The 12,386-nt window shown below is 38.5% G+C and overlaps 2 protein-coding genes across 5 annotated transcripts in view; both read right to left on the reverse strand.

The window, feature by feature from the left end:
• The window catches only part of LOC137969528 (polyunsaturated fatty acid 5-lipoxygenase-like), a 38,749-nt gene extending 27,501 nt beyond the window's left edge, over positions 1 to 11,248 (reverse strand). For all 3 annotated transcript variants that reach the window (XM_068815825.1, XM_068815824.1, XM_068815823.1), the window contains exon 1: positions 11,112 to 11,248. The gene's annotated coding sequence lies outside the window, so the exon portion shown is untranslated. The remainder of the gene's footprint in view (positions 1 to 11,111) is intronic.
• LOC137969526 (polyunsaturated fatty acid 5-lipoxygenase-like) overlaps positions 1 to 12,386 on the reverse strand; it is a 104,238-nt gene that overhangs the window by 82,719 nt on the left and 9,133 nt on the right. The window lies entirely within an intron of this gene.

The raw sequence follows: 12,386 nt of genomic DNA on the forward strand, positions 1-12,386 counted from the left end.
TTCTATTAAAAACTCTAGGATCAACAACTATTCCACGTATGCTGATGACACCAAGCTGCACCGTACAATTTTAGCAGCGAAAGACTGTGATATTCTCAGCAGGATTTGACAAGTTTGAACACCTAGAGGCATGAATTAAATTTGAAGTTTAACGCATCCAAATGCAAAGTGTTAAAGTGCCCCTGTGATCAAAATTTTCATATCCTATCTTTTTACATTTTCGTGTAGAATAGCACTCTCTTACTCACCTTACGAAATTGCAGAGCTTTACGAAGATTGGAAGTACTTTTTTCCCGACCGTTTTGTTCGTGATTTCACGGCCGCCATTACTTGGCCTTTTGCCAAACTTTTTAGGAGGCTTGGCTACAAATTACTGGTAGTGACGTCAGAGGCTCAACAAGAAAACTTCACACGGCTAATTTCCAAATCGAAATTCATGGTGAAATTTGCTCTTGGTAACTAAAAGACATTTCGACCTCTGAGACGCTAGCCATAATGAAATTCTCATACAAATCTCACTAAAAACAACTCGAATGTTGAGCCTCTGACGTCATGATTAAGAAATCTGCTTTTCAATTGCGGGCTCGTTTAGAACGAAGTTCGGTAATGGCGGCCAAATTTTAAGACACTTTGGAGCTGAAAATTATTACGTTAGAGGGTTTGTTGTCAACGTTCTTTGTCAATTACACATAGTAATCAACCCAACGATTTATTCTGTAGCAGAATAAGGGCGAAAAAAATATATGAATTTTCGTCCAAGGGGCACTTTAACAGTCTCGCGAAGGAAAACACCTGTAACTCACGAATATCACCTTGGTGATGTAATTTTACAACGCGTTCATGAAGAAAAAGATCTTAGCGTTACTATCTCTAGCAATCTATCGTGGGACTTGCATGTTACGCGAATTGTTCTTAGGGCCAATAGATGCTGGGTCTCCTAAAGAGAACTTGTCCTCTTATCACCGGCATTAAAGTCAGGAGGACTCTTTATCTATCCCTCGTGAAATCACAGCTCTCCTATGCGACAGTGGTATGGTCTCCTGCTAGTGTCGATCTAAGGACGATCTTGGAAAGGGTCCTGAGACGCGCAACTCGTTGGATACTAAGAACTAGAGATCTTGTTTTTCTCTATAATTGTATCTTTGGATATACCGCGACCTAAATATCGGTCGATATGTTACTTTTATCACACATGGCCGATCTCGCTCTAAGAATCCTACCCTCGTACTAAAATCTGCTTACTGTAAAACCGCGACTTTTCAGGCCTCTTTTTTTCAATAGAAACATAAAACCCTGGAATTTTATCGGTAATCTAGCCTCTTATGACAAGTTTTCTAGTCTAAGTTTGTTTAAAAAGTTTTTGCGCGCCACTTATTTTACTTTACTGGACACTACTTAAAATATTGACAAGCCCTGCACATGGTTCCTCTCACGTAACTGTCCTTGCCACCGTTCTTAATTTTATCTGACTGATTTCACTTGTTCCTTACTGTACACTATTAGTTATTAATTAGATTTATTGTAATTCAACTAATATAGGTTTCTTTTTAGATTTTTAATTAGATTTCAGGGTTGCGCCTCGCATGGGATACTTTTCCCGTTCGCGCAATCCCTTTTGGTCTTTTATTCATTCTTATCGTTTTACTATTTGTACATATTTTCATATTATTATTGTTTATGAGACCAATAAAGTTGATAGATTACGTATTGTCGACTAAAGCATCCATTTCTGCCCCTGTCAATTCCGGTCCAAAACGGATTTTATCGCCGGGCCATTTTTTTCCAGAGCTGCAAAAGAGTTTTCAGCTCGTTTTATTGCTGACGCGTTCCTTGACCATATTTGGTACAGCAAGTATATAAACTGATAGCCTGTGTCCGGCGAGCCAATCAATGAAAATGCTGGAATTCTTATATCCGTGATTCAGTTTTTAATAAACACATTTATTTCAGACTAATCAGTCACGGTTCGGGCCTGATAGAGCTGATCACGATAAGCTAGGTCTTATCCTTAACAAAGAGAAATGTTTGTTTCATATGCCAAGGCTCTCATCTAGGTTCCGGTACTACCTCTTATCCCGCCTGAATATGGCATTTTCGGGGCGGGGTAAGCGGGAGTCCCGGAACAGCAAGGGACTGGAACATCCAAAGAGAACGTCAAGGCTGTTAATTAAGCCAAGCAGGTGATCAAGGAAATGTGTCAGAAGTCACAAACGTATTTGACTATTAAAGGTCTAGTGGATTTCAAAGCAACATTTATCCCTGACCTTGAGACAGTGGCAGATCTAGAGCTAGCCTCTGAGGATATTGACAAAGAAAGGAGAACCATTTGTTTGGTCCTGAGTACAATGCGGCCTTTACAGCCGGCTCAAGAGACGGCTAGCCCAAGCACACAATGCAATTTGGGATATTTTTATCGCGTTAAGCCAAGAAGCACAGTTGGCCTGGAGGAAGCAGTCCTGGTACCAGAGTGTTTTGTGATGCCGTGATGGTGAACATGAAACAACGGTTACGAACTAAGTTCTGGTGGCCTGGTATTAAAAAGGAAGCTGGAGCATTTTGCAAAACATGTCATGGCTTTCACTAATTTTTCAGTGGGCTATTAGCGATCCTGAACCCTTCACGCAACTGTACCGCCTCAAGGACCTTGGAATCAAAATAAACTCCGCTAAGGTAGCCATCAGTAGCCAGGAGAGGATGCTTGCGACTCACGGATTAACCAGTTCAGTGACAACTGACGATGATCCCAAATTGTGGCGGAATCTTCTAAAAAGTTGATTTAAATTAAAGTTTTGTCATAGGCTCGAGATATATCGACGTATATCCGGATTTTAGTAAAATCCAACTAGTGGTCTATTATCAATGCTGCGTTCTGATTGGTTGAGCTACTAGTAGGCTATTTGTTATAGCCCACTAGTAGCGAAAAGCGCCGGCTTTGAAAACCAAAACAACAATTAAAGTATAGCTTTACTTAGCGAAAGATGGGCTATTGACTCAGAGCCCATTCGGGCTCGAGGAATAATTGTTAATTATTTTGGCAGAAATAGAAACGATGTGACTTTGAGTACTTAAATACTTAATCATCTAGTCTTAAAAAAGCCCCGAAAAAGTACATTTACAGTGTTGCAGCAATATCGTGATTTGACCATGAAACTTTACTGGACGTTTTCTCAGCTTTTGCCAAAGAGTCGATCTTTTACAGAGCTACAATTCAAAATGTTTTTGTCCGTTTCAGCTCAAATTCTTTGGACTATGTTAATACAGTTCAATGTACAAAACGGATGTCAGCGTTTTTCAATTTTTTGGCGAATTTGGATTTTATACCGTTCTCAGTGTGCACTGAAATTCCCGGTCAAAGACGCTATTTCAACTTTGATGAAAGATAAAATTGTCGACACCATTTAGCTGAAAATTTATCCCAAAGCGATTGCGTAAGAAATTTTCAGGAAATCTCTCCAGGAGTTAAACAGAGAGCCGACAAACTCGACCCACACGTGTCGTCCAGTTCAAGAATCTATCCCGGAAAAGTTGCTGGAAGGAGTCTTCATACTACTTCAAACGAGAAGCATAATGAAAATTCTCAGTCTTTTTTCTAAATTTTCGCTATATTAATTTAAGTGCAGGTGCACAATCATCTTGTTCAAATTCTAGATTTGGGAAAAACTAGAAAGACGTATTTCATCTTGTATGAAAGTTTTTTTTTTAAGAGGACTTATTTACCGTTTTGTTTTTAGTTGTTGGACGCTTATATCAAGACAGAAAATTCGCATGGTCATGAACGCTTGTGCGAAATTAAAATTGTTTAGTTAGGTGTTCAGCTGGGTAACGAAAACCTAAATTGAAATTCATGAAAATATAAATGTCATTACAGAAAATGAAATGTCTATTTTCGTTCAAGTTGGTATTTAACCAGCTGGACTAAGGAACTAGGGAATAAGGAAAAAGTTTGATAAAAATGTTATAAGTGGTCAATTAACTTTAAAATTAGAGTCGGAGTGAAAGTGCCACTTATTTGTTAATTTTATCATTATTTCTTTTAGGTTTTAAGCATGAGCGTATCATTCGAATTAACTCAGGAAAAGTTTTAAGCTAGTCTGTTAACAAAAGAGCGCTGCCCATATTGTTTTTTGAACAAGTGATTTCGGATGTCCATTAATTTTTTTTTTTTTTCACTTGTTTGAAAATGTCTTCCGTAATTGTGTAAATTTATCCAAGATTCAAAAGTTAATCAAAAACCCGAAGAACACTAATATTTTTTCTGTTTGTACAGCGAAGCCCCGCGTTCCTCAAATCGACAAAGAGGAAACAAAGTGTCCTTTAAGTGCAGCGTCCACGCAAAAAAGCGAAGTTCAAATTTAGACTCCTTCATTAGGCAATTTCCTCTCCTGGTTGCAATCTTAATCGTCTAGAACAGGGTAATCTTTGTGATAGTGCGGTCAAAACAGATTTTTATTTAAGCGAATAATATCCTAGAAGTACGGAACTCCAGTGCACCTTCCCGGCATGCAACTACATGGTATAAAACAAGTACGGAACATACCTAGAGGTACGGGTTACACATTTACTATCACAGTAAGCCTAAAGGCTCGTATGTATACCGAGAAAATACAAGGGATCCATGGAATCATTCACGATGTACCTGACTCACATCAAGGTGTGGCATAATTCGCATGTATTCCCTATAAAACCGATTATCTTCGAATGTCTTGATAACAATTTAGGCATAATCGAGATTAGTAAAGGTTCAGCATACGCAGTTACTAATAATTACTCATTTTACAGGTCTAGTTCTCGCTTCATCAACCGTGCGGCCTTGGGCCGAGCGCGGTTCTTGGTCTGCACGTTATTTTTAACCGCGCGGCCATGGGCCGAGCGCGGTTCTTGCTCTGCAATCGGCTATTATTTTTATATTTTTTTTCGTTTTGTCGGAGAGCTGAACCAGACTTACACTCAGCACATAGTCAGTGGAACTTCTAGTCACGCAACTTAGTATGTTTATTCGCCAAAAAGCTGTTAAAACTTTAATGTACATAAAATTTTATGAATATATTCCGCTCTCTATTTACAACAAAATATATATATTTTTGTGTCTTATTGAAACATGTAATCATGACTTTTAAAATAGTCTCTTTGCGCTAGAGAAGCCAGTTGATTGGTCATACGATTTTTTTCACTGGTGAAAAACGACGTATCGACGTTCTGATTGGCTATATCGTTATTTTCACCAGTGAAAATTTGTCGTATCAGCCTTTTGATTGGCTAATATGATGTTGAACTTTGGCGCGGGTGGCCTGTGCACAGATTTGTAAACATGGCGGCCTACTGGTGTATGGTTTTCAAAGTTTTTGATCTTTTATTGCTTAGTTTCTCCACAAAAATACTTAGAAGATCTTAAAAAGTTTTAAAAGTGCTCAAGCGAGGTATGGAAGGTAAAGATTTCTTTTATTTCAAAAATATTTTGCTATTTGTTTAGGGCTTTTGTTCACGATCGGTGGTTTGATAGCCTCACCATTAACACTTACATCGTTAACTTTATGATCTCTGTACTTATATAATAAACAAATTACTTCATGATTGGCTCGTTTGTACGATTTTTATTATTCACTCGTTGTGAAGGATCGGTCCTTCACGACTCGTGAATAAAAATCGTACGCACTCACCAACCATGAAGTAATCTATATATATTTTTTGTGTTATTGAAACATGTAATCGTGACTTTTAAGAAAGAAAGCTAAGACTATTACGTTATCGGAGATTTCACAACGGCTACGACTGATGGTGCAATCGGAGATTTCACCTCGGCTATAAGTGGTAGTGCAGTACGTTCGTGTGCAGCCGTTGTTGTCAGTTGTTGTGCTACAGATTGATCAGCTGATTTTGTGTCTATAGTCATCAGTGAATCAACAGGGACTGATTTGGAATGTGTACTACGTTGCGACTATAGGGGTAAGAAAACAGATAAATTTTCAAAGCGCGTTTATAAGATCTGAAAGATCTTCTTGTGATGTTTATTCGTCAAAAGCTGTTAAAACGTTAATGTACTTTAAATTTTATGAATATTCAACTCTTTATTTAGTACAAAATATATTGCCTTTTTGTGTTATTGAAACTCTTTATTCGAAGCGAGTATTAAATACATAAAAAGCCATTACGTCATCCATGGAATTGAATCTGTCGACATTGCAACTTTCATTGGTAGGGAAATAACCACCGTACTAAAGATAGCCGTGGATAACGTAATTATTGAATAATGTGACTCGTGTGACTACTTTGCTAGCCCTTTACTCGCGTAAAAAAAACAAATAAATTTAATCGTGACTTTTAAGAAAGAAAGCTGTAAGTTGTGAATACTTTTATTATCGTATCGTTCATACCCATACATATCCCAAAGAAAGTTCCAGAGTAATTAAGACCATTACGTCAACGGAGATTTTACAACGGCTACGACTGATGGTGCAATCGGAGATTTCACCTCGGCAATAAGTGATAGTGCAATAACTTCGTGTGCAGTCGTTGTTGTCAGTTGTTGTGCTACAGATTGATCAAGTGATCATCAGTGAATCAACAAGGACTGCTTTGGAATGTGCACTACGTTACGACTATAGTGGTAAGAAAACAGATAAATTTTTAAAGCGCGGTTATAAGATCTGAAAGATCTTCTTCTTAGTCTTGTTCATGCTAAATCTAAAAAAAAAAAATTCTAAACGTATCTTAAGGCCGATATGACGCCGCTGCAATAAAGCATCCGGTTGAAGTGATCACCACGAGTAGATATTATTGGTGAAATCTCTTAAAATTTCGATGTCAACTTTTGGAGTGACAGGTTGACATCTCATTTTAATTTCCACTTTAAGTATTGATAGTGCACTCAGCGGATTCATGTTAATCTTTATCATAAGTGTGGTTTGAGAATCAAAAATTGCTGTTATTAATCCAACAGGTACCATCTTTGTGTACCCCAATTCGGGATTATCAAGACCGATCTAAAGGTTTTATCGAGTTGTCTCCTTGGGAAGGGAAACTTCGTTCTGTTAAATGAAAAGTATTTTTTTCCATCTTCACGTTACATTATCGCCGCCATGTTGGTGGACGAAAACAAATTGATTTCTCATTAGCCTCTAGGGGTTTCCACATTGTAATAAACATGTTATTTTTTGTTTGCTTTTGGTACACCGTCAGAAACACTGAAATGCGTACTAAACAAATTTGCCAAAGACATTAAAGATTGTTAAAGACTGACAGAAAAACTGCTAAAAACCTTTCTTCGAAGGAAGGAAGGAAAAGCTAAGGAACGCATAGGCAGCCCAAGTTCGCGTCACTAGAGAGCGAGTAATAATTAATTACCAGTGGGAAGATGACCTTTCAGTGCAAGCGGTATTGGGTTACAGGCAGCCGTTGAGAATATAAACGCGTTATAAGACTTTGTATGGGAAATAAAATATCATTGATTATGCAGCCTAATAATCGCTCAATTTAACGTTTATTCAATAAAATGAATAAAACTGACTCACCTCTGGTGTATTCTTGTGCGTTTTGGTGCTTATTTTACCGTTTCGGGAATTCCGTTTTTTCACTGTCCTAAGACGAAGTCAAGGCAGCACACTAAGATTTCGACCGTAAGCTCGCGTAGTCAACTCAGAGGCGGTTTGCGCCTTGAAAATCCATCCCAGCCGCGATTTACCCCATCCCCACAGCGGCTTCTCGAACAGCTCCACTGTAACGAGCGACGCTGTGGGGATGGGGTAAGTGTTGTACATGAAATGACTGCACCTCATCGGGTGGAGTTAATTTGACTTCGGACCCAAGCTCCGTGACCAGTTTTAAAATCTTCAGCTATCGTGGAATCGGAAGCAGAAAATGCTCATTTCCAGCCAAGTTCGTGGGGATTTTTGACGACGAAACATTCACCGAGGTTTGCAAATGATGGGGCTTTAGCTTTGCGTGAAAAAATCGCGGCTGGGATGGATTTTCGAGGCGCAAACCGCCTCTGAGCTGACTATGCGAGCTTACGGTCGAAATCTTAGTGTGCTGCCTTGACATCGTCTTAGCTAGGACAGTGAAAACACGAAATTCCCGAAACGGTAAAATAAGCACCAAAACGCACAAGAATACACAAGAGGTGAGTCAGTTTTATTCATGTTATTGAATGAACGTTAAGGAGGCTCGAAATAGTTTCTCCTTTTTTCAAACAAATAAACATATTCTGTCCTTAGATACAGTTAGGGCAATCATATCAAGACGAAATTTGGCCGGGGTATTAAGTACCTATCGTAGATTTCTCACATTATGTTTTCCTCCCAAAATAATGTTACCATGGCAGCGATATTAGGCATTTCTTTGAGCCTTAAAATCAACATATGTGGTCCTTTTTGAAGAAACGGGACTGTGAAATTTTCCCATTCATCGTTACCGGATAATGTTAGACATACTCTCTAAAATATTTAAAATTCAACAAAATCTGTAGGTCAGTTTTTCAGAAAAATAAGTTTTTTTGAATTGTGTCTCTAATAACTTTTTTCATCTACAAATTTTTTTTAAATTTGAAAGACAAACGATTAAATTAATCTAAGCTAACATGCAAAAAATAAAAAAAAATCACCGTCCAGAAGCAGAGATATAAACGAGTAAAGTTGCAAAATCAGGAAAAATTAGGGGGTTACAAGATCAGCATTTACGCATGCGTCACCCGCTCATTCGAGTCCGCGCGCGAGTGGAGCTACAGGTCAACACAAACGGATTTAAGTAACTATTAAACCGTTTAAGTAGAATTTTCGTAGTTTTCGTGAATAGGAGATGTCTATTTATATGCCATGTATATAGGAATTGGAGAAAGGTAAGCGAAATTAGCGGTATTTGTTTATTTCTGGTGACCCATTTAAATCATAAGCTGACGCAAGCAGCTTACGAATTGCGTGTGTGGCTTACGCGCGCGCGCTCAGCTGAAAACCCTTTCGAGCCTCCTTAAGGGCCCACTGACATATTTTTTGGGGTGCGTTGCTAAGGATGTAATGTTAAGTAATTTCGGAGAATTTGGCATTATTAATTTATTGAATGAACGTTAAATTGAGCGTTTTTTTAGGCTTCATAATCAACGGTATTATTACACGCTGTCTACAGACGCGAACTTGGGCTGCGGTATTTCTTCAGCGTTCCTCTTACAGGCACCTACTGCTCAACCCAATGAATTGCTGAGCGAGCTCGTGAATGGTGAGTTTAACGAATTGCTCAGCGACAGAGCAAAAACCGTGCTTCTATAAAGCAAAGACTGTGTTTGTATTTTATGCGAACTGTTTAATAAGAACTAACGTACTTTTATTCACGTTACATATTTTAAATAATGTTTTCGCATTGATTATTTTTAAAACCGAGGTTATTCCATTTTCTTTGCAAGTTTTCATGCGCCATAATTGTAAGCAAATTTGCGATACCATTTATATAAATTGAATTTTAAAAGTACTAATTATCTTTGTCTCTCCTTTAAAAGTAAAGTCTCGAATTCGTGTGTACAAATAACAAAAAATATACATTTATGTAGTTGCCAAAATTAACATATGGCCGTGAATAGCCTGAAACTGGTGAGACCTTTCCATCGCAAAGTTTCCAACTGGAAAACGGGACTACCTTTTCAGACGTCCCGCTGCTCCCGGAAATTTTCCAGTGGAACGAGCCAAACCAACCGGAATTTCCCGAAATTTTTTCTAAATGGTAAACAACCTGACTATCGCGCCACGTTGCGGATTTGGCGGTGTTTACAATAAAATTTGGTTGTCACTCTTTCAAGTGACAGTTCTGAAACCTTTCCCTAGAGACACATATCAATGATGAAATGTAAATTTTCTGGTGGACTAACAAAAGGAGTTAAGGAGAGATCTTTTGTTTTCGTCCATCAACATATGGCTGGCGGCATTCTCTAGACGTAACGTACAGATAGAAAACCTTCGTAAGCATAATTTGATTTCATTTATTTAACAGAGCGATGTTTCCTTCCTTAAGAAACAACACGATCGAACCTCTAGATCGACAAGACAAAACAATAGTTGGTACCTATTACATTAATCACAGCAATTTCTGATTCTCAAACCATATTTATGGTAAATATCAACATAAATCCTCTTAGTGTAGTATCAATACTTAAGGTAGCAAATCGACAATGAGAAAACAAAGTGGCCTTCAAGTGCAGTGTCCCCTCACGAGAGCGTTTCAAATTTAAACTTCTTCATTACGCGCTCAACAATCTTTCAGTCTCGAGCTCGTAGCAGTTTTCTCTCCTGGTTGCAATCGAAATGCCTAGAACAGGGTAATCTTGGTGATAGTGCGGTCAAAGAACGGTATTTATTTTAGCGAAAAATATTACAGAAGTAATTAGCTCCATTCCAGGCATGCAACAGCATGATAGATAATAGGGAGCTTAAGATTTTACGACGGCGACGGCATCAACAACGCCTTAAAACAATGATATCATCGGTTAAAAGGGCATAAATAATCGTGCTGCAGGTGCAGCACGGATTTTAGGACGGATTCTTGCCGTACTCTGCGTAAGGACGACGTGAAATCACCAAATTTGAGGTTTTGACGGCAACGTGAGCATGCAAAAGAGAATCTTTGTTTCATTCTCTATTGTCACTTTGTAACTGCTCGTACCACTTTATTTTTAGGATACTTCGCCCAAATTGTAAAACCTGAACGAAATAGAATAACCGCGAAAGAATTATGATAAAGCAAAGTGATATTTCGATATGACGTTTTCGTTGAAGTCGCCGTCACGTCGTAGACCTTAAGGTCCCTAATAATTACGGAGCACAACTCGTGTGATATTCCACTGGCTATACATTTACTATGGTAGTCACACTCGGCTTAAAGGCTCGTAGGTATAGCGAGGAAATACTAGGGATCCATGAAATCATTCATGGTATAACTGACTTGAATCAAGGTGTGGCTTAATTCCCATGTATTGGCTATAAAATTGATTATCTTTGAATGATAACATTTTATGCGAAAGAGAGATTACTAAAGGTCCAGCAGTCACTGGTAATTACTTATTTTTGATATCTAGTTCTTGCTTCATTATCTTTCTTCATGCTAAATCTAAAAAAACAAGAATATTCTAAACGTACCTTAAGGCCGATATAACGCCTCAATGAAGCACTCGATTGGTGTGATCACTACACGTAGATACCTCGAGTATATAGTTTGTGAAATCGTTTAATTTTGGGACGTCAGGTTTTTGAGTGACAGGTTGACATCTCATTTTAATCCGTCTACTTTAAGGCGCTAAGAGGATTTATGTTGATACTTTTCGTAAGCATGGTGTGAGAATCAGAAAATACTGTGATTAATGCAATAGGTACCAACCATTGTTTTATCTAACCGGAGTCGTGATTACCAAGATCGATCTAGAGGTTCGATCGTGTTGTTTCTTTGGGAAGGGAACATCGTCCTGTTAAATAGATGAGATCAAATTATGCTCACGAAGGATTTCTATCTGTACGATACGTCAAAAGAATGCGCCAGCCATGGTGATAGACGACAACAAAAGATCGCTCTGTCTCTCCTTAGCTCCTTTTTTTCGTCCACCAGAAAATTACATTCCATTATTCTTATCTATGTCTCCAGGGCGAGGTTTCAGAACTGTCGCTTGAAAGAGTGATAGCCTTTCCACACATGAATATACTTAACAATAGAAAAAAGTATAAAAAACATGATTGGTTTGGGATGGTTGATGGAGTAGACGTAAATTTTCGTCCTCCGGCATAAACTCCTCTCAAGCAAACGGATAAACTTATCTATCTTCAACTTATCACAAAAGCCGAGGATATGCCACCAAAATCGTGTGAGAAGAGAGCACGGTGTTCCAGTTCAGGGAGGGGGGGGGGGGGGCTTCACCCCCAAAATACGTTCCACTCCCCCTACAGTTCTGAAGAGGAAAACCTATGCCTCATGTACGGTGACGCCTTCTTAAGAGACCTACATGTACAGAACTAGTTGGAAAGCTGAACGTCCTAGATAGAATCGATGAGCAATTGGTCAGGATGGATAATGATATACATGTATAGAATACTCCATGGAAAGTGCGCGCGTACGGTGTTTACACACGAGTTATGGCGTATCAGAAATCGAACGAGTGAGATTTCTGATACAAAACAACGAGTGTATAAACACCGTACAAAGCACTTTCCATGTGGTATTATGTTTGTTATATACACACTGAGATTGAACACCCTCCTTAAATTATGACAAGTTTTATTTAAACAAATGTGGTCAAACAACAATCACTGAAAGAAAGCAGCTTCGTAAAAAGGGAAAGAGCTCAAATAAAATCCAAAACTTATGAAATAAATTTGGCTTATCTGAGTTCAAGGCTGTTTAGTCGGAGTCTGACTCCTCAATTC

Source organism: Montipora foliosa, chromosome 9, assembly GCF_036669935.1.
Source record: "Montipora foliosa isolate CH-2021 chromosome 9, ASM3666993v2, whole genome shotgun sequence".
Taxonomy (NCBI): Eukaryota; Metazoa; Cnidaria; class Anthozoa; order Scleractinia; family Acroporidae; genus Montipora; species Montipora foliosa.